At 36.6% G+C, this 18,940-nt stretch overlaps 1 non-coding gene and 1 pseudogene across 1 annotated transcript; both read right to left on the bottom strand.

Moving 5' to 3' along the window:
* Positions 1–212: 212 nt before the first annotated feature.
* On the bottom strand, positions 213–286 carry TRNAI-AAU (transfer RNA isoleucine (anticodon AAU)). Its single transcript has one exon. It is a non-coding gene; the product is annotated as a tRNA-Ile (tRNA).
* Positions 287–16,054: 15,768 nt separating this feature from the next.
* LOC100808413 (ribonucleoside-diphosphate reductase small chain-like) lies at positions 16,055–18,566 on the bottom strand (annotated as a pseudogene).
* Between the last annotated feature and the right edge of the window lie 374 nt (positions 18,567–18,940).

Here is an 18,940-nt window from a genome sequence, read left to right as displayed (position 1 = left end):
TCTATTGAGCCAACTGCCATATATTCTCCATATTCGGGGGGTTTTCCTTGTTCACCTAGCCTTTTTTTTGTACACCTGGAAGAATTAGGACAATTCCAACATTGTCCTCCCATAAAGCTCATACAAATTGTGAATCCATAAGGCCATTACAGATTCACAATCTGTGTGAGTCCATATAAATTCGCAATCCATACGAATTCATTTAAAATTAATGGCCTATACAGGACTTGAACCTGTGAATTTCGTATTATTAGCACAACACTCTAACCAACTGAGCTAATAGACCAATTATGTTATAAAATAATTTTTGTCACTATATATAACACTGAAATTTCTAATGTATATTTAATACACATATAAGTTTACATAATAATGTATCTAATGTATATTTAATACACATATAATGTATTTTTAATATATTTATATAAATTTTTGATCTAATAATGTATTTTTTTTACATATATAAATTGTAAATATAAATCATAGGTTTAATTAAAATTTGTATATGTGCTATTAAAAATCATAGGTTTATATAAATTGTAAGGCTATTATGGATTCGATATCCATAAGGTTATTAAGTATCGATAATCCGTATGTGCTTTATCGAAGGAAAATGTTAAAATTATCCAAAATCTATTGGGTGTACAAGAAAAAGATTGGGTGCATGAAGAAAAACCCCATACTCGGTTGTTGACGGTAATAGCCCAAATCTAAAGCCATCTAGTGTCAACTGTAATCTGGAATGGGCTAACCAAACAATAGCTCTAGCATGTAAGATAGCTTTGAACAAGCTATCGAAAGAGTAGCTCTCTAAAACAGAGGGGTTTTACTACAAAATAATGATGTAAGTTGTCCCTTTTCTACAGAGAAAATGATGAGACGGTTCAACACCATTTTTTGAATGCAAATGTACATCTTGTCTGCGCTATAAGTGTGCAGCATGGTGTGGTGTGTAGACAGTGCCATCGATTAAAGTTGAGGATCTATTTTGGCAGTTTATTGGTAGGATTACAAGTAGGGAAGCAGTGGTTATTTGTGTTTGCGGCCGGCAAGTGCATCGGATCGCACAAGTAGTATAAAACGGTAAGAACCGAGTATCGAACTCTCAGGGAACTTGTGTAATCTGGCAAGCTATTTCGATAAATAGGCGTCTGGTATGAAAATATAACTGTGGTTATGACAGGTATTCAAACTATCTAGGCAAAAACAAAGAAAATCACGCAAGAGAAAAACTGTGTAAAAACAAGTAGAGAAAGCGTTGGTCTTCCTTATAGGTTACTGATGCTAAAAAGGATGTTCTCTATTTAACAATGCTCATGCGTTCCTATGCTGTCTCCTGGACTGCTAGACCCCGATTCCTCATGATAGCCTAGCCTAGTCCTGATCAAGTCTCGTCTGCAAATCCCTCTTGTAAGAATAAACTCAACCAAAACCGCATTAAGACACATACACAAGTAAGTTCTTGTACCCCGATCCCTCGTGATAGCACAACAACTTAGTCCCGTACTATCAAGGACTTTAGAATCAGACCAGTTCCCACTGTTGAATGACCCTAAGAAAGCATGATCTGCATGATCAAGGAAAAAGCACACTGGAATGAAAAGCAGATAGCACAGAGGACACACAAAACATCATTATATAGATAGAAATATATTTACATCAGGTACCAACAGGGAAGATCCAACAGAGGATTTAACTTTCCATAGTCCAGAAACCTCCTTTACAACAAAGAGAAGAACAAGATGAAAGACTGCAAAAACACAAGTCGTGAGGATGTTTCTTTCACCTCTAGGATCTCACAATCACTCACAAACTCAACTCAAGCTGTCAGAACGGCTTCCGGTTCAAACTCGCATCTCTACAGATCTTTACACAGCAAAATCTCTCATAACTCTTTGGAACGTGGACCTTTCTCTCTCTAGAACTTCCTAAACATGCAAAAGCTTCAAGCCAAGGCCAGACTCTCGTGCATGTGGAGGCTTCTTCAAGAAAAATGCCAAACTCCCTTTGCAAATCTGATTTCATGCTTAAATAGGTGGCCTTGTTCGTGCTCGTGCGCTTAGCGCACATATGGACCACTTAGCGCATGTTAGTGATTTTTGGCTTAGCGCGCTTCTCTCGCTTAGCAGATGAGCTGAAGCGGTACGTTTGATGACCTGGAGCAGTGTGCTCAGCGAACCTGACAGCTCATCTTCTTCTGGATTCTTCCTCGCGCTTAGCCACTGAAGGTTGCGCTTAGCAAATTCTCGCTAAGCCAGTAGCTTGGCTTAGCGAAAGAGTGAAAAACAACATTTTGCCAAAGTTTCCTATTTAACCTAAAATTGACAGAAATTGATTATTAAACACACAAAACATAAGTATAAATTATCTATTACCTATATTTAACATAAAGTACTTATAATATTACAAAACAACCATAAATTAGGAAAGTTTGATACAAAATACACAGGTTTTATACACAAAAGTTAGTCGTATTCATCGACTAACAACTCCCCCAAATTTACAATTTTGCTTGTCCTCAAGCAAAAGAGAACAGCTCAGTTGTCCTCAAGTGGTAAAACATGCAGTGTTTATGTACAAAAGTGTATGCATCAAAATTTATTGATTGCATGATGAGAAAGATGAAGCAATGTGTACCTATCACTTGTTTTCACAGAATATGCAGCTAGACAAAGAGAAGAACAAAATGTGAACTATATAGTTAGATGAAGTTAATCATAAGACAAATATCAAGGAAAGTAGCTCAAACCACAGTCTCACGGCTACTGTTTCACTCAAGCACAAGTGTTTAAGCTATTTATTGATAACAACTAATAGGAGGTCCAATCTTTGTATTTCATCTCATGCCATCCAGTCAGAAATGTATAAACAAAATCAGAAGGACTTTCTCAGGCTTGTAGTGAGGTTTGGCTACAAAAAATCATTGGTTTTTCTAGGATTCAAAGGTTTAGATTCTAAGAGAGCACAAATCCTAGACTTATCCCAATGATCTTTTCTTGTTTTGTAAAAATAGCCTTCTCACTATTCCCTTTTCTTAAGTTGCTTTTGACCTTATTGTAACATCACAACTTTTTTTTTTTTTTTAACATACAACTTATTTGTTGTGTGTGCTGATGCTTAACCTTTTTCATTTCATTCTTTCCAACTTTTCTCCCCCAAATTTAGAGTAAATTTGTCTTAAACCATATGCTCTCCTAGGATCTAAACAAGGTATTAGGAGATGATCATTTAAAGTCCAGGGTTCAGTTCATGACAAATCAATAAGCTTTATACAAGGGAGCAAAAGATACAAGTATCATTCAAGGTAAGCTATTTGGTCAGAGAGCTTGTGTATGTACAATCATGGCCTTCATCATGTCCACATTTATACATTTCATTCTAAAATTCAGAGATTCGTGCAAAGATTATTACTCACAGCTATTCGTTCACTCATAGTTTAAGGTCACACTCTCACCGGTTTTTGGTTCAAGTTTTTCTTTCACAATCAGTCTGTCTACTGATTAACAATTCTAATTTCAAGTTCACACTCTTGTTCTTTCTTTGTTCAACATGCACATTTGCTCAAACTCATGAAAGGAAACACAAATCTCATCTTAAGCATACATTCAATTTAAAACAAGGCATACCACCATTTTCACAAAATAAATAAACTACTTCACTGCCATACCATCAAGAGTTAAGTTAAACTGTTCATGATGCTTCAAGATAAGCAACTATACTACTCATATATAGAACTAACAAGAAGTAAATAATATACTAAAACCATATTTATACTAATAGATCAAAAAGCACAAAAAATCAACAGGAATTTAAAGATCCTGTGATTGGTCCTGGGTGTCCTGTGTCTGACCCTCCTCCTCTTCCGACAAATGAAGTACAGGAGTAGCTATAGGAGAGGTGTTCGGAGACAGGACTGGGGTGGTTTGATCCTTAGGCGTGGAAGGGTCTGCTGCCTATTGTGGAGAAGTGGTATCTTCCACTAGTGTCGGAGGTTCTGGAGTGGCCTCAGGAGACTTTTCAGGAGTGGTTGTAACCTCCTGAGTTACAACTACCCTCCTCTTCCTGATCAAGGGCTTAGGAGTGGAAGAATCTGATGACTCATCTGATGGCTGATGTGGGACCTGAGCGGCGGGATCCTCGTCGTCCCTGTGAGGAGGAGGCTGAGTCCTTGGCCAGGCTACCCATTCATTAAATTTCTCTACTGTAGGGATTGGGTCTGGAGGTGCTACCAGTTGGAGACATTGCAGCAAAATAATCTGCCCCTAATGTATGCTTCGAAGCATGGCTTCAAGACGTTGAAAATCTACAGGAGGTGGGGTAGAAGGAGCTACTGCAATACGAGCTGGAGGAGGAGTTACTGATGTTGAAGGAGTCTCAGCTGGCCTTGCCCTTGGTCTTCTGGCCCCCCTAATAATAATTGTTGGATCATCAGGGTTCCAACAATTTTTCCATATGTAGGCCAAATTAATGACCGGGCTCAGACGTTCAAAGACAAGACTGTCGGAGTCAACTCCTCTGGTCCTGCATAAAGCTGTGATAAGAGCAGGAAACCCGAGTCTTGAGGAGTTAGACTGGACCATAGAAGTAATCTGCTCAGAAATGAGGGCTCCGACATTCATGTCCAGTTGAGTAACTAGGCCAAAGATTAACCTAGCTCATGCCAAGGTCACATATTTATAATTTCTTGATGACTCATGTCAAAACTTGTAACTCTTGGCAATTCCTTTAAAACTAATTACTTAAAAAGTTATGACTTTTGAAAGAATCTACAGAAACAAGTCACTTGAAGAATTGTGACTTTTGGAAATGAGTTTTTCGAAAACAATCACTGGTAATCGATTACCATTAAGGTGTAATCGATTACACATCAACAAATGTCACTCTTCATTTTGAATTTTGAAAATCTTAACATTTTAAAAACACTGGTAATCGATTACTACATTCTTGTAATCGATTACTAGAGAGTAAAACTCTTTGGTAATGATTTTCTGAAAGCTTCTTGTGCTACTCAATGTTTTGAAAAACTTTTTAATACTTATCTTGATTAAGTCTTCTCTTGATTCTTGAATCTTTGAGTCTTGAATCTTGATCTTGATTATTCTTGAATCTTGAATCTTCTTGATGAATCTTGAAATTAATCTTGATCTTGAACTTAATCTTGAAATCATTCTTTGGGCTTTTTGTCATCATCTTTGTCATCATTAAAACTAGAATCAACTTGATTCATCATCATGAAGCTTGCTTCTACATGGGTCGCTTAGCGGGCTTCACAAAAATGACATTGGGCTTAGCGACACAGGAGTGTCGCTTAGCGGAAATTGCTACGGTCTAGTGTTTGCAAAATTGGCTTAGCGAACAGGAATGCTCGGCTTAGCGCGCGGCTATTACCAAAAAAATTGGTTAAGTTACCTGGGCTTAACGATTCAGCCATGCTTAGCCACAGGTAGTTCAGTAGAAGGATGAGTGTTCATCCTCAAAAGATGAACTCGCTTAGTGCACTTAGTGAGTTTTTCAGATAAAGCTTATATACAATGAGTATTGATGAACTCGCTTAGCGCCGCATGCTCGCTTAGCGAGTTCATCGTGTTTTCGAGAAAACGCATAAAACATAGCTTGTTTTCTCGCACTTTTCAAGCCTCTAAAAGGCATATCAGAGATGCAATGTGTGCCCCATACTCAATTTAGTATACAACCTTACATAGCCCTAATCTTAAACTAATCTTAACAAAACATAAAAACCATAAAAATCTAAAGCTACAGTTAACGTCTTCAACCCTAAAATTAAGATAATAAAAAGAGAAAAAGGATCAAGGAACTTACTTGGACGGTGTATGATTGATGCTACAAAGTCGAAAATGCACAAAGAGAGTACAAATGCAAAATGTGCAAATTTTTTGGAGAGAGAGAATGCAGATGCGAGGTTTCTGTAATCTGGCAAATGTGAGTGTAACTACTGTTACACTCACTTAAGTAGTTTCGATACTTTCGCTTAGCGGATTGTTGCGCTAAGCGAGCAAGAGAGACATTTGGTTTCTCAACCAGGCTCGCTTAGCGAACATGTGCGCTTAGCCGATGTTTCAAATTCGAGATTTTTTTTTAAAAAAAAAACTCGACTTAGCATGAAAGTAAGTCTGCTTAGTGAGGTCTACAGATTAGAAAAGCTGCAACTCTCGCTAAGCCTGGCTCTGGCCAGCTTAGCTAAAATGATGCATCTTAAGTACAGAGGAGCATGTGCTTAGCTGAGAGGGACTCGCTTAGTGCTCGTATTGTCGCAATGAATCTCGCTTAGTTGCCATGACTGGCACTTAGCTTCATCAACCTCAGTTATGGCCGTAAGGAATTGCGCTTGGCGACAATAGGTCCCGCTTAGCCACTAATAAGTTGTTGCTTAGCGATAAGGCTGAAGCTTAGCTGAATTCAGATTGAATCAAAGTTAGCTTAGCTCAACCTTGGCCAGCTTAGCAGACCAAATCAGCCTCAGATGCAAGGGTTGGGTGCTAAGCACTCATGACTCGCGGCTTAGCGCATGAACAGAGATACACTTAGCGCGAGGCTTGCGCTTAGCGAAAGGACTGTTTTTCAAAAAGATTTTCTAAGTTATTTTTCAGTCCTTTTTCCATGAAATTGAAACCCTTATGTTAAGCATTCAAAGATTGGTTGATATACTCCTATGTACACATTACATAGCAAGTTCCAAATGATCAAATGCATGAAAAACAAACACAACAGAGATTAAAACTGGGTTGCCTCCCAGGAAGCGCTTCTTTAATGTCATTAGCTTGACACTTTTACCTCTCTGGGCAATCTCATGTTTTGGTTCTCACCTTCAGAACCTCTTGACCTTCTCCCATTACCTGCAAGCAAACATTGTGTTATGGAGCAGGCTTGTCTTCCACAAACAAGTCAAAATCAATTTTCTGGTCTTCAAAACCTAACTCCAGCTTTCTCTTCCCCATGTCAACTATGCAACTTGCAATCAACATGAGCGGCCTTCCCAAGATTACATGGATGTCAATATCTTCAGCGATATCCATGACCACAAAGTCTGCTGGGAAGATAAAATGCTTTACCCTGACCAACACGTCTTCAATCACTCCATAGGGCATAGTAATGGAGCGGTCAGCTAATTGCAAAGTCATTCAAGTGGGCATAATCTCCAACTCTCCCAGTCTTCTACACATGGAGGGTGGCATAAAATTAATGCTGGCTCCCAGATCAATCAAAGCCTTTCCCACATTGACTTCTCCTATTGAACAAGGAACAATTATACTCTCAGGATCTTTGTGCTTAAGTGGAAGGATCTTTTGGATTACAGCACTACAATTTCCTTCCACTATGATGTTTTCCTGATGAATGTACCTATGCTTCCTTGTCAACATATCTTTCAAAAATTTAGAGTAGAGTGGCATCTACTGCAGAGCTTCGCCAAAGGGCATGGTTATTTCCAGTTTCCTGAAAATATCCAAAAAACTTGCCAAATGATGATCTTTTTCTTTCTTGGAAGGCACCACAGGATATGGTACTTCCACACCTTTGTCCACAGCCTTTCCACTTCTACTCTTCTCTACAACCTTATTTTTTTAATTTTCATTTTTCTCATTTTCTATTTCTTTTTCTTGGTCCTCCATCTCTTTATTTTGGAACATTATTTTCTTCCCTTTTTCCTGATTCTCTTTACCCTTCACATCATTTTTCTTAACCTCAGCACCTTTCTTTTCACCCCTTTGCTTCTTGTCTACCACATTTTCTTCATCCTCAGCTTCCAGAAACCTTTTACTCCTGGTCATCACAGCCTTGCATTCCTCCTTAGGATTATTTTCCGTATTTTCTCCAAAGTTGTTTGATGACTTGTCAGCTATCTGCTTGGCCAGTTGTCCCATTTGTACTTCAAGGTTCTTTAGTGCTGACTCAGTACTCTTATGATTCGACATCGTTACCAGCATAAACTGAGTCAAGGTCTCTTCCAACTTAGTTTTCCTCTGAAAGATGTTAGGCCCTTGTTGAATTGGCCTCTTTGAGGATTCACCTTGGTCTTTATTGAACTGGTTGCCAGGGTGTATCCTCCACTGTCCTTGCTGATTATAAGGACCTTGCTGAAAGCCTGAAAATCCTCCTTGAGTGTACCCTTGCCTCTACTGATTCCCCATGAAATGAATTTCTTGAGTGTTTTCTTCAATGGGGATGCATTGGCTTGTCTCATGAGCTTTACCACTCATGGTACAACCTGTGACCTGCAAAACAGAAGAATGTGTAGGTTGTCCAATTGATAGTTTAGTTGGCAGCTTACCAAGTGGTTCCGTTAGGATCTCAAGATGCTTAGATTGCAACTTGTTCTGTGCCAACAAAGCATCGTGTGATGTTAGCTCCAATAGGCTCTTCTTTGTGGGTCGATGGGTTTTGTCCCTCAGAATGGCATGATCACTGGCTGACATGTTCTCTATGAGCTCAGTTTCTTCTTCTAGGGTTTTCAGCTTTATTTTCCCCCAGCATAAGCATCTAGTAATTGCTTGGTTTGTGGTCTCAGCCCATCTATGAACAAATTCAGTTGGATTGGCTCGGAGAATCCATGGGTGGGAGTTCATCTCAGTAAGTCTCTAAATCTCTCCAACACCTCACTTAAGGATTCATCAGGGAACTGATGAAATGAAGATATTGCTGCCTTCCCTTCAGCAGTCTTAGATTCTGGAAAGTACTTCTTTAGGAACTTTTCCACAACCTCTTCCCAGGTTTTAAGATTGTTGCCTTTGAATGAGTGGAGCCACCTCTTGGCCTCTCCTGCCAGTGAAAATGAGAAAAGGTTGAGTCTGATAGCTTCATCTGGTACACCGACAATCTTAACAGTATAGCAAATCTAAATAAATGTTGCCAAATGTGCATAGGGATCTTCATTAGGTAATCCTTGAAATAAATTCCCTTGTATCAAATGGATCAAAGAATGTGGGTAGGTGATGTTGTGCGCTTGCACTTCCGGACGTGCAATGCTAGTGAAAAATTATGGTACAGAACCACTTGAATAGTCCTCAAGGGTAGTCCTCTGATCATGCTCATCTGCCATGGTAGCAGTTTCAGAATGTTGATTAGCGGATTCCCTTGATGATGGTGAATCAGGTGATAATGAATCAGAAAAATGAGTCTCCTCCTCAAGAATGGATGCAACTGTTCTATCTTGCAACAATTTCCTTCTCCTTTCAGCCCTGTTCCTTCTTAGTGTAACTTCTATTTCTAAGTCCAAAGGAACTAAAGTACCTGTAGGAGATCTATGCATAAATAGTACTAACAGAGCAATGGTTATCCAGTTCAATTAGAGAAGATAAATATAAATTAAAGAACAAATATTCACAGAAACAATAAAAGAATAACAAATAAAGAATATACACCTAAAAATGAGATAACTTCCCAAATAAGAAGAAGTTCCCTGGCAACGGTGCCAAAAACTTTTTCGCGGTCGGCAAGTGCACCGGATCGCACATGTAGTATAAAACGGTAAGAATCGAGTATTGAACTCTCGGGGAACTTGTGTTATCTGGCAAGCTATTTCAATAAATAGGCATCTGGTATGAAAATATAATTGTGGTTATGAACATGTATTTAAACTATCTAGGCAAAAAGAAAGAAAATCATGCAAGAGAAATACTGTGTAAAAACAAGTAGAGAAAGCGTTGGTCTTTCTCATAGGTTCCTGATGCTAAAAAGGATGTTCTCTATTTAACAATGCTCATGCATTCCTATGTTGTCTCCTGGACTGCTAGACCTCGATTCCTCATGATAGCCTAGCCTAGTCCTGATCAAGTCTCATCTGAAGATCCCTCTTGTAAGAATAAACTCAACCAAACCGCATTAAGACACACATACACAACTAAGTTCTTGTACCCCGATCCCTCGTGATAGCACAACAACTTAGTCTCGTACTATCAAGGACTTTAGAATCAAACCAGTTCCCACTATTGAATGACCCTAATAAAGCATGCTTCTACGTGATCAAGGTAAAAGCACACTGGAATGAAAAGCAGATAGCACAGAGAACACACAAAACATCATTACATAGATAGAAATATATTTACATCATGTACCTACAGGGAAGATCCAACAGAGGATTTAACTTTCCATAGTCCAGAAACCTCATTTACAACAAAGAGAAGAACAAGATGAAAGAATGCAAAAACACAAGTGGTGAGGATGTCTCCTTCACCTCTAGGATCTCACAATCACTCACAAACTCATCTCAAGCTCTCAGAACGGCTTCTGCTTCAAACTCGCATCTCTACAGATCTTTACACAGCAAAATCTCTCAGAACTCTTTGGAACTTGGACCTTTCTCTCTCTAGAACTTCCTAAACATGCAAAAGCTTCAAGCCAAGGCCAAACTTTCATGCATGCAGAGGCTTCTTCAAGAAAAATGCCAAACTCCCTTTGCAAATTTGATTTCATGCTTAAATAGGTGGCCTTCTTCATGCTCATGTGCTTAGCACACGTATGGACCGCTTAGTGCACATTAGTAATTTTTGGCTTAGCGCGCTTCTCTCACTTAGCGAATGAGCTGAAGCGGTGCGCTTGATGACCTGGAGCAGTGCGCTCAGTGAACCTGGCAACTCATCTTCTTCTGGATTCTTCCTCCCGCTTAGCCACTGAAGGTTGCTCTTAGCGAATTCTCGCTAAGCCAGCAGCTTGGCTTAGCGAAAGAGTGAAAAACAACACTTTGTCAAAGGTTCCTATTTAACCTGAAATTGAGAGAAATTGATTATTAAACACACAAAACAAAAGTATAAATTATTTATTACCTACATTTAACATAAAGTACTTATAATATTACAAAACAACCATAAATTGGGAAAGTTTGATACAAAATACACAGGTTTTATACACAAAAGTTAGTCGTATTCATCGACTAACAATGTGGTCCAATGTTGGGTTAGCAATTTTGAGGACTATTTGGTCATAACAGAATGATCTAGTGTTTAATGGAGGCCAATTTTTTCACTGCAAGACTTGGAGCTAATAAAAGTGTGATCCTGGCAATGGAATAAAGTCAAGCTACATAAGTTCCAACATTCCATGTTTGATTGGTCATAAAATATTAGAGTGGTTTTGAAGCAAAGTCATTAATTGAATATCTAGGGGTCTAGAAATTAATTTGGAGGGGTAGCCTTCAAGCACATGGCATGTATATGACGCTTTAGCAGTCTTATTGCTTTTGATTTTTGTGATTAGTCTTTTTTTTAGTTTAATTACTCATTTGATCTCTATAGTTTCATCATTTGTATCTTTTAGTTCTTATAGTTTTAAAGTGATTTTTTAGTCTCTATAGTTTACATTTTAATTCTCTTTTAGTCCCTATAGTTTGAAAGTAGTTTTTTTAGTCCTTATAATTTAAATTTTAATTCCCTTTTAGTCCATATAGTTTGAAAGTGATCTTTTTAGTCCCTATACTATATATTTTAATTCTCTTTTAGTCCTTACCATCAAAATATGAGTAATATTATCAATTATAATTAACTACAAAAATATTAATAAGTAATTTGTAACTATTTATCGCAAGATAATTTGTAGTAAAAAAATAGTTGATAATTTATTACTAATTTGTAACTAATTATTTTTATATTTTTTTGTAGTAAGGACTAAAAGGTAGTTAAAATATAAATTATAGGGACTAAAAAGATCACTTTCAAACTATAGGGACTTAAAGAGAATTAAAATACAAACTATAAGAACTAAAAAGACCACTTTTAAATTATAGGAACTAAAATTGAATTAAAATGTAAACAGATTAATAAAATCACTTTTAAACTATAAGGACTAAAAGGTATGAATCGTGAAACTATAGGGACCAAATGAGTAATTAATATTTTTTAATTGAAAGACAATGATTTCATTCAACCAAAACTTGGTTATTTACATCCACTATTAATAAAAGCTCAACCTGATAAGGTGCTTCTTCTATCTAGTATCTATCATGGTAGACAAAAGCTAAATTTGCAAAACTATCAACTACTGTATTTGCTGTTCTTTTTCAAAAAGAAGATCAAAGTATAATCCCTCAGTGCCTAACAAAAGATAATCATCTATAATGCCATCAAAATAAGAATTTGAAATTTTGTTTCTTTTCTTCCAAGCATGTACCAGTTGTAAGTAATCTGTCTCCAAAATAAAAGAGTGAAGAGAAATATCCTTTGCCACTTGAAGGGCCCACTTCATACACAAAGCCTCTACAATTTTTGGAGAATAGCATTGTTGAAGCATCTTTGTTGCAGCAACCATAGTGTTTCCATGATGGTTCCTGCACACAAAACCAAAGCCTATACCCACTTTTAAATTATAAAAATATATTATATTAATTCTGTTTTTATAAAATAAAATATTTGTTTTAGGATTTTTACATAAAACTTGAATTCCTATCTTTAGCAAGTGTGTAAGTGTAGTAGTTTTACTTTGTTTTTTGTGTTTCTGCATAAGAAAGTCTATGCCTATATATATCTCTCTCTTCCTTTAATCAGAAACATAAGTAGAAAAACAATTTTTCATTTCCTTCTGAATTTCTTCTCTTCTTGTTCTTATAAAAAAAAATTTGTAGAGAAAGAGCATTGGTGTTCAGAAGGTTCGGGGATCCTTTCATTGCACACAATCGGAACCAACGGGTTGTCGTATCTTGAGAGAGGAGCGCAATTAGATTCTCCTACTAGTGTAGTGGGGGCATTTTCTCTCTAAGAATAACGTTTGGGCTCTTCAACCCAGGCTATTTAAAACTTCTCATTTAAAATTATTTTTCCTTTGTACTTATTGTATGTTATATTGCATTGTTAATCCATGTTCTTTCATATTTTGAAGTTACTTTGATATTGTTATTTTGTTATTTAGTTTAAGGTTTTTCATCTTATTCTCATTTATTCCTTTTATTTTATTTTATTTCTAATAGTCTTAGAAAGAAAAATTCACTTTCTTCTTGCATAGTCTTTTTTGCAGTAGCATTTTGTTTTATCAAAATGTCTATCATGGATATGATTAAGTCCCTTTTTAGTAAGCCTGAAAAATTTACGGGTGATTTTTTTTTTGTTGGCAACAACAAATGAAATTCTGGCTTACTGAATTTGATTTATATATGGTGATTTCTAAAAGAGAAATTAAAACTTCAACTTCCTCTACTGATATAGTCCAAACTGATGTTACCAAATCTTCTACCACTAAGCATGAGGATTCTGATAAAGATATTTTATTTCATGGATGCATCTTAAGTACTTTGGCTGATAACATATATAAGACTTTTTGCCATACTAAAACTTCCATTGAGTTTTGGGAAGCACTTGAATTGAAATATTGATCTGCTTAAAAAGGTTTAAGTCAATACTCTTGTGAAAAAATGATTGAATTTCAAATGATTGATGAAAAATCTATTTCAGATTAGATCCATGAATTTGAAAACTTTGTTTATGACATGAAATTAAAAGGAATTGTTTTGTCTGACATTATGCTTGTGGCTTTCATGATTTCAAAATTGCCTCCTTCATGGACTGATTTTGCTCGAAGCCTGAAACATAAACATAAACGTTTCACCTTTAATGATTTGCTTGTGTATCTCTGCATTGAGGATAAACATCGTTCTTCTAAAAAATATTTGCGAAAATCTAATTCTCCTTCTAAGGCATATCTTGTTGAGAGCTCTAGTAAACCTTTAAGGGCAACGAGTTATGAATCGTACAATCACATGACTATAAGACCCTTTAAGGGTGACGAGTTAATGCGTAATGAGTATTATGATAGGATCCACAATGTGAACCCGACGAGTTTAATCACTTTGAGACGCGACAAGTTAAAATTATTTTGAGAACAATTGAGGAGTCGTCTATTTTGAACAGTCTATAGATAGAGTTTATGTGCTAAAATGTTTTCTGGGTTGGACCTAAATCAAGAGGGAAAGGCCCTGACGGACTCTTCGAAGTCTAGCCTTAAGGGTAAATACACCCGGTTTGAGTACTCCTTTAAGCATGTGTCGATCCCACATGGTTGGAACATTCTCGCAAAATAGCATGACCCTGATTGGTCTTCCTATGATTTTAACTAGTGAGAGTGACCTTACTTACCACTGTATGGTTTGCCTTGTCATGTACTCCAAGGTGCCCGACAAGGTTTTTCACTAATATGGTACCACATTACATGTAGGATTGAGTCTTAGTATATTTGTTGCATCATGCTTGTGTATCAATCGATATTAATTGGTTGAGTGATATTGTGTTTTGATCCTTGAGTATATGAATGATATGAAAATGTGTGTTGAGATGTGATGTCACACGATAAGTGGTGGGATGACGTGAGTTGTGTTTAAGTAAGTTGTATTTCATTTATATTATATGTGTATCTATGTTATTCTATTTTCATCTATTAGTTAAGAATGTGATAACCCATTCCTTGTGTGTTGTTTGTGTTTGGATCTTGTGATGATCTCGAACTTTGTGTTCGTGGGAGTAGATGGTTAGGTGGATGGCTATGGAAAACCTCATGCTAAAGGATTATGGAACACAATACTATGATAAGATGTGACATTGGGACATAGGTTTTTGTATTATTTGCATAATTTTCTAAACATGTTACTTTATGTTATTCCACTGCTTAACTTGTTTTCTTTTGAAAAGAAAATTGGATGGCCTTGCTTTGGGTCAGAGATATTTTCATACCCTTATTTGATAAGTTTTTAATTTGGTGATTAACGCGAATGTGAACATTTTACCCACCTGAGCTCCTTTATGTTTATTGAATAAAATCATTTTAATTAATTCTGCATTTTCATGTATGATATTATAAAAATATGTATGTTGGGGTAGAGGGTGTCACACTTGCTTTGGGCCAGAGTGTTTTCATATCCTTATTTGATAAGTTTTTAATTTGGTGATTAACGCAAATTTGAACAGTTTACTCATGTGAGCTCCTTTATGTTTATTGAATCAAATCATTTTAATTAATTTTGTATTTTCATGTATGATATTATATAAATATATATATGTCGGAGTAGAGGGTGTGACACACCACACTAAGGCATATACCTCAAACTCCAGGAGGGCAATTTGATCTTCCTATTTGTAACAAGCAAAGACTTGCTTAACCTTCATCTCCCACTCAAGATACACCTCTAGATCACAAGTCCCTCTAAAAGTAGGATCTTCACCTTCACTCCCTCAATCTAGTATCAATATCTTCACCTTCACTCCAAGGAGGCCAATTTGATCTTCACCTTCATCTTTGTTTGTTCTTTTCCTTTTGTTTAACTCTATATTATTATTTCATCTTCCTTTGTTTTATTTCTTTGAGTATATCTTTCTCTGTTGAACTCTATCTAGTATCAACATCTATTTTATATATATAGTATCAAAATTCGTGCAAAAAAAGGAAAGAAAGAAGTAAAAAAAGAAAGAAATTCAGTTTTCAAATTTGGACAAAAATTCTATTATAGTCTAGATTTGGATCTACCCAATCACATATTAGCATTCAAATTTGAATTTTGTGCCAAAAAAAAGTGCAAAGACAAAAAAAAGGCACAAAAAAATACACAAAAAAATTGCATTCGAAGTCCTTCTAGTTTTTACATACCTATATTTTAAAAAAAAAATTATGTCTTGTTGGTTATTTACATCTAGTATAATTCAATTTTTGGAAAATCATTTTTCTTGATTATGGAGTCCTCTAGGTTGTTGTCTTCCTTGGCTTAGTCCTCTATCAAAAGCTTCCGTTTAATCCTTTTGTTTTCTAACGTTTTATTTGAGCCACCACTACTAGAAATGGATGTTTTTACGACATCCATTCTACGACGGTTCTTTTAGAACTGCCTTAGAAAATGAACCGGTGGCATTTTTGAAATTATTTATTAAAAAAAGCCTTGTACGACACACATTCTAAGACGGTTATTGAAAACTGCCTTAGAATGTGTGTTGGTCATAAAAATTACGACGGGTTTTATTAAAACATTGTCGTTATCTCACTAGTCTTATCCACACTCTTTCATAAAGGTTGTGGTGTCCCTTGGCATTCAAAAGCGTCGAAAGAAAGAAACCTAACAATGCCATAGCATTCTCTAACCCATCATCCCTCGACCTCCGCACACAAACTTCCTCTCAATCTCCACCACGTCATGCATAATCTCCCTCACGCGCTCCTCACTAAGTTTCTTCCTGAGAAGTGTGGAAGCAATGTTTTCCAAGATTATTTTGATGATGCCAAAGACTCAAGTCTAGAATCAAGAGTCAAGCAAGTTCCAAGAATCAAAGAGTCATTCAATCAAAGCAAGTTTCAAGAATCAAAGAGTCATTCAATCAAGACTCGTTCAATCAAGAATCAAGATTCAAGTAAAAAGAATCAAGAGAAGACTCAATTAAGATAAGTATTAAAAGAGTTTTTCAAAATATTGAATAGCACAATTTTGATCAAGAGAATTTTTCAAAAAGAAAAATCTTTTACCAAAGATTTTTACTCTCTGGTAATCAATTACCAGAAGTCAGTAATCGATTACCAGTAGTCAACATTCTTTTCAAACTGATTTACAAAGCTGTAATCGATTACCATAATCATGTAATCGACTACCAATGTTTTAAAACATTAAATTTCAAATTTCAAGAGTCACAACTTGTGATAAAAAAATTTCAAATCATTTCAAACTTGTGTAATCGATTACACAATACTTGTAATCGATTACCAGTGTTGCTAAACATTTTGATTTTTAAATTTAAACATGATGAGTCACATCTGTTGATGTGTAATCGATTACACTATAATGGTAATCGATTACCAGTGACTTATTTTGAAAAATAAATTACCAAAAGTCACAATTCTTAAAGTGACTTATTTCTGAAGACTTTTTCAAAAGAGTCACAACCTTTAAAGTGACTAGTTTTCAAAAGAGTCAACTTTTAAAGTGACTAGTTTTCAAAAGAGTCACAACTTTTAAAAGTGACTAGTTTTTGAAGAAATTGCCAAGAGTCATAAACTTTTAACTAGAGTCATCAAATGACTATAAATATGTGACCTTGGCACGAATTTTAAAAGAAACTAATTCCTTTCATTCAAACTCAGATTTTCTTATTCATTTCTCATAATCTTTCTAAGAGTTTTTGTTCAATACTTTCTTTATTCAAGAAAAGTTCATTGGCCAAAAACTTGAGCTATTCTTCTTCTTCATCCCTTCTCCCTCTTGCCAAAAGAATTCAAAGGACTAATCGCCTGAGATTTCTTTTGATTCTTCCTCCTCCCTTTGAACAAAAGATTTCAAAGGACCAACTGCTTGAGATATCTTTTGTTTCCCCTTACAAAGATTCAAGGGACTAACCACCTAAGAATTCTTTGTCTTAACACATTGGAGGGTACATCCTTTGTGGTACAAGTAGAGCATACATCTACTTGGGTTGTAATACTGAGAACAAGAGAGGGTACATCTCTTATGGATCAGTTCAAGTGGAGCGTGCATCCACTTTGTTGTTCAAAGAGAACAAGGGAGGGTACATCCCTTGTGGATCTTTGCTTGTAAAGGATTTTACAAGGTTATTGGAAATCTCAAGAACCGTGGGTTGCATGGGGACTGGATGTAGGCACGGGTTGTTGCTGAACCAGTATAAAAACTTGTGTTTGTTTTCTTCTTCCCTACACTTTTTACTTTTCCACTATGTACTTTTTATTTCCGCTTTACTTTTGTCTAAGTTGTTGTTTCTGTTCTTTACTTTCTCATAACTTAGTAGTAAAGCTTAATTGAATCTAGTAATATTAAGAAGGATAAATTTTAATTAGTCAAGACACATTAATAATTAATTCAACCCCTCTTTCTTAATTATTCTGAGGCCACTTGATCCAACAAGAAGCGAGTACAAGAGACACATGAAGTCGCAGTGAAGCCCCCAATCTCGCAAGATGAGTTTGTTGGAGAAGGTGAGCCCCGACATTAACCCGCGCTTCTTGAGCCAAAATGTCACGCAGAAGCTTCCGAGAAGAATATTCCTTGACACAAGCGAATGCCATGAGGCACTCCACAAAGGATTCTGAGGCGTCAATCCAGCGAAGGGCCCACTGGGCTTTTTTGATGATGCATGGGATGGTGTTTATGGCGCGAAACAGACGATTATTTTTTGTGGAGTATTTGATGTAGGTTTCTAAGAGGAGGTTGTACATTTCGGAGTGGATATTTTCGATGGTGATTTGGAAGCCGTAGAATGCGCGGGCCTCCGGGAGTTGGATTTCTTTGGTGAAGCGGCCGGCGAGGTTTTCTAGGACGATGCCGTCGGAGGCGGTGAAGAAGGCGAGGACGTGGGTGATGAAGGGGCGCTCGCCGTCGCTGAGGGTGGCCCAATGGCAGAGGTCCTGCGAGAGGTCCACCTCCTCCATTATCCAAAAAGCGGCCTTGACTTTCTTATACATTTCCCAGATTTGAAGGAATTGGATTGGGAACATGCAGAACCGATCTGGGTTCGGAGCCAGGAGTGGTTCTTCTGTTATCCTTGTGGATTATTTTGATAGCCTTGTGAAGTTGCCTGCTACAGTCGTGCAGAAGGCGGAGAAGTATACTTTGGCAATCGTAGCTTGGTAAGCTGTTTGAGATCCATGATTACTTTATTTTTATTTGTTTCTCTTTGCAATGGTCTGTTGTGATATTATGCTCATTTAAACACCCCCCCCCCGGTTTATTTAGAGACTTTTTAAGCGCCATATCACTGAGGATGTTGGAGCTTATTTGAATGAAGTTTATGATACATACATTCCTTAAAAAGGTATGTGATTTGTCTATAACCTAATCTTCTGGTTTACGAATTTAGTTAGATTTTGAAATGCTACTTGGATGATTTGTGCATGAGAAACAATGTTCAATTGTACATTGCTATTTATGTTAGTAATTTTTTTCTTCTTTTGTTAATTTGTAAAGCAGACTTAGGCTCAGAGGGATTTTGTGATCTTCTTGCTTGCATTAGAGACAAAAATA

The sequence above is a fragment of the Glycine max genome, chromosome 3 (genome assembly GCF_000004515.6).
Source record: "Glycine max cultivar Williams 82 chromosome 3, Glycine_max_v4.0, whole genome shotgun sequence".
NCBI classification, from domain to species: domain Eukaryota; kingdom Viridiplantae; phylum Streptophyta; class Magnoliopsida; order Fabales; family Fabaceae; genus Glycine; species Glycine max.
This window is presented reverse-complemented; position numbering and strand designations above follow the sequence as displayed.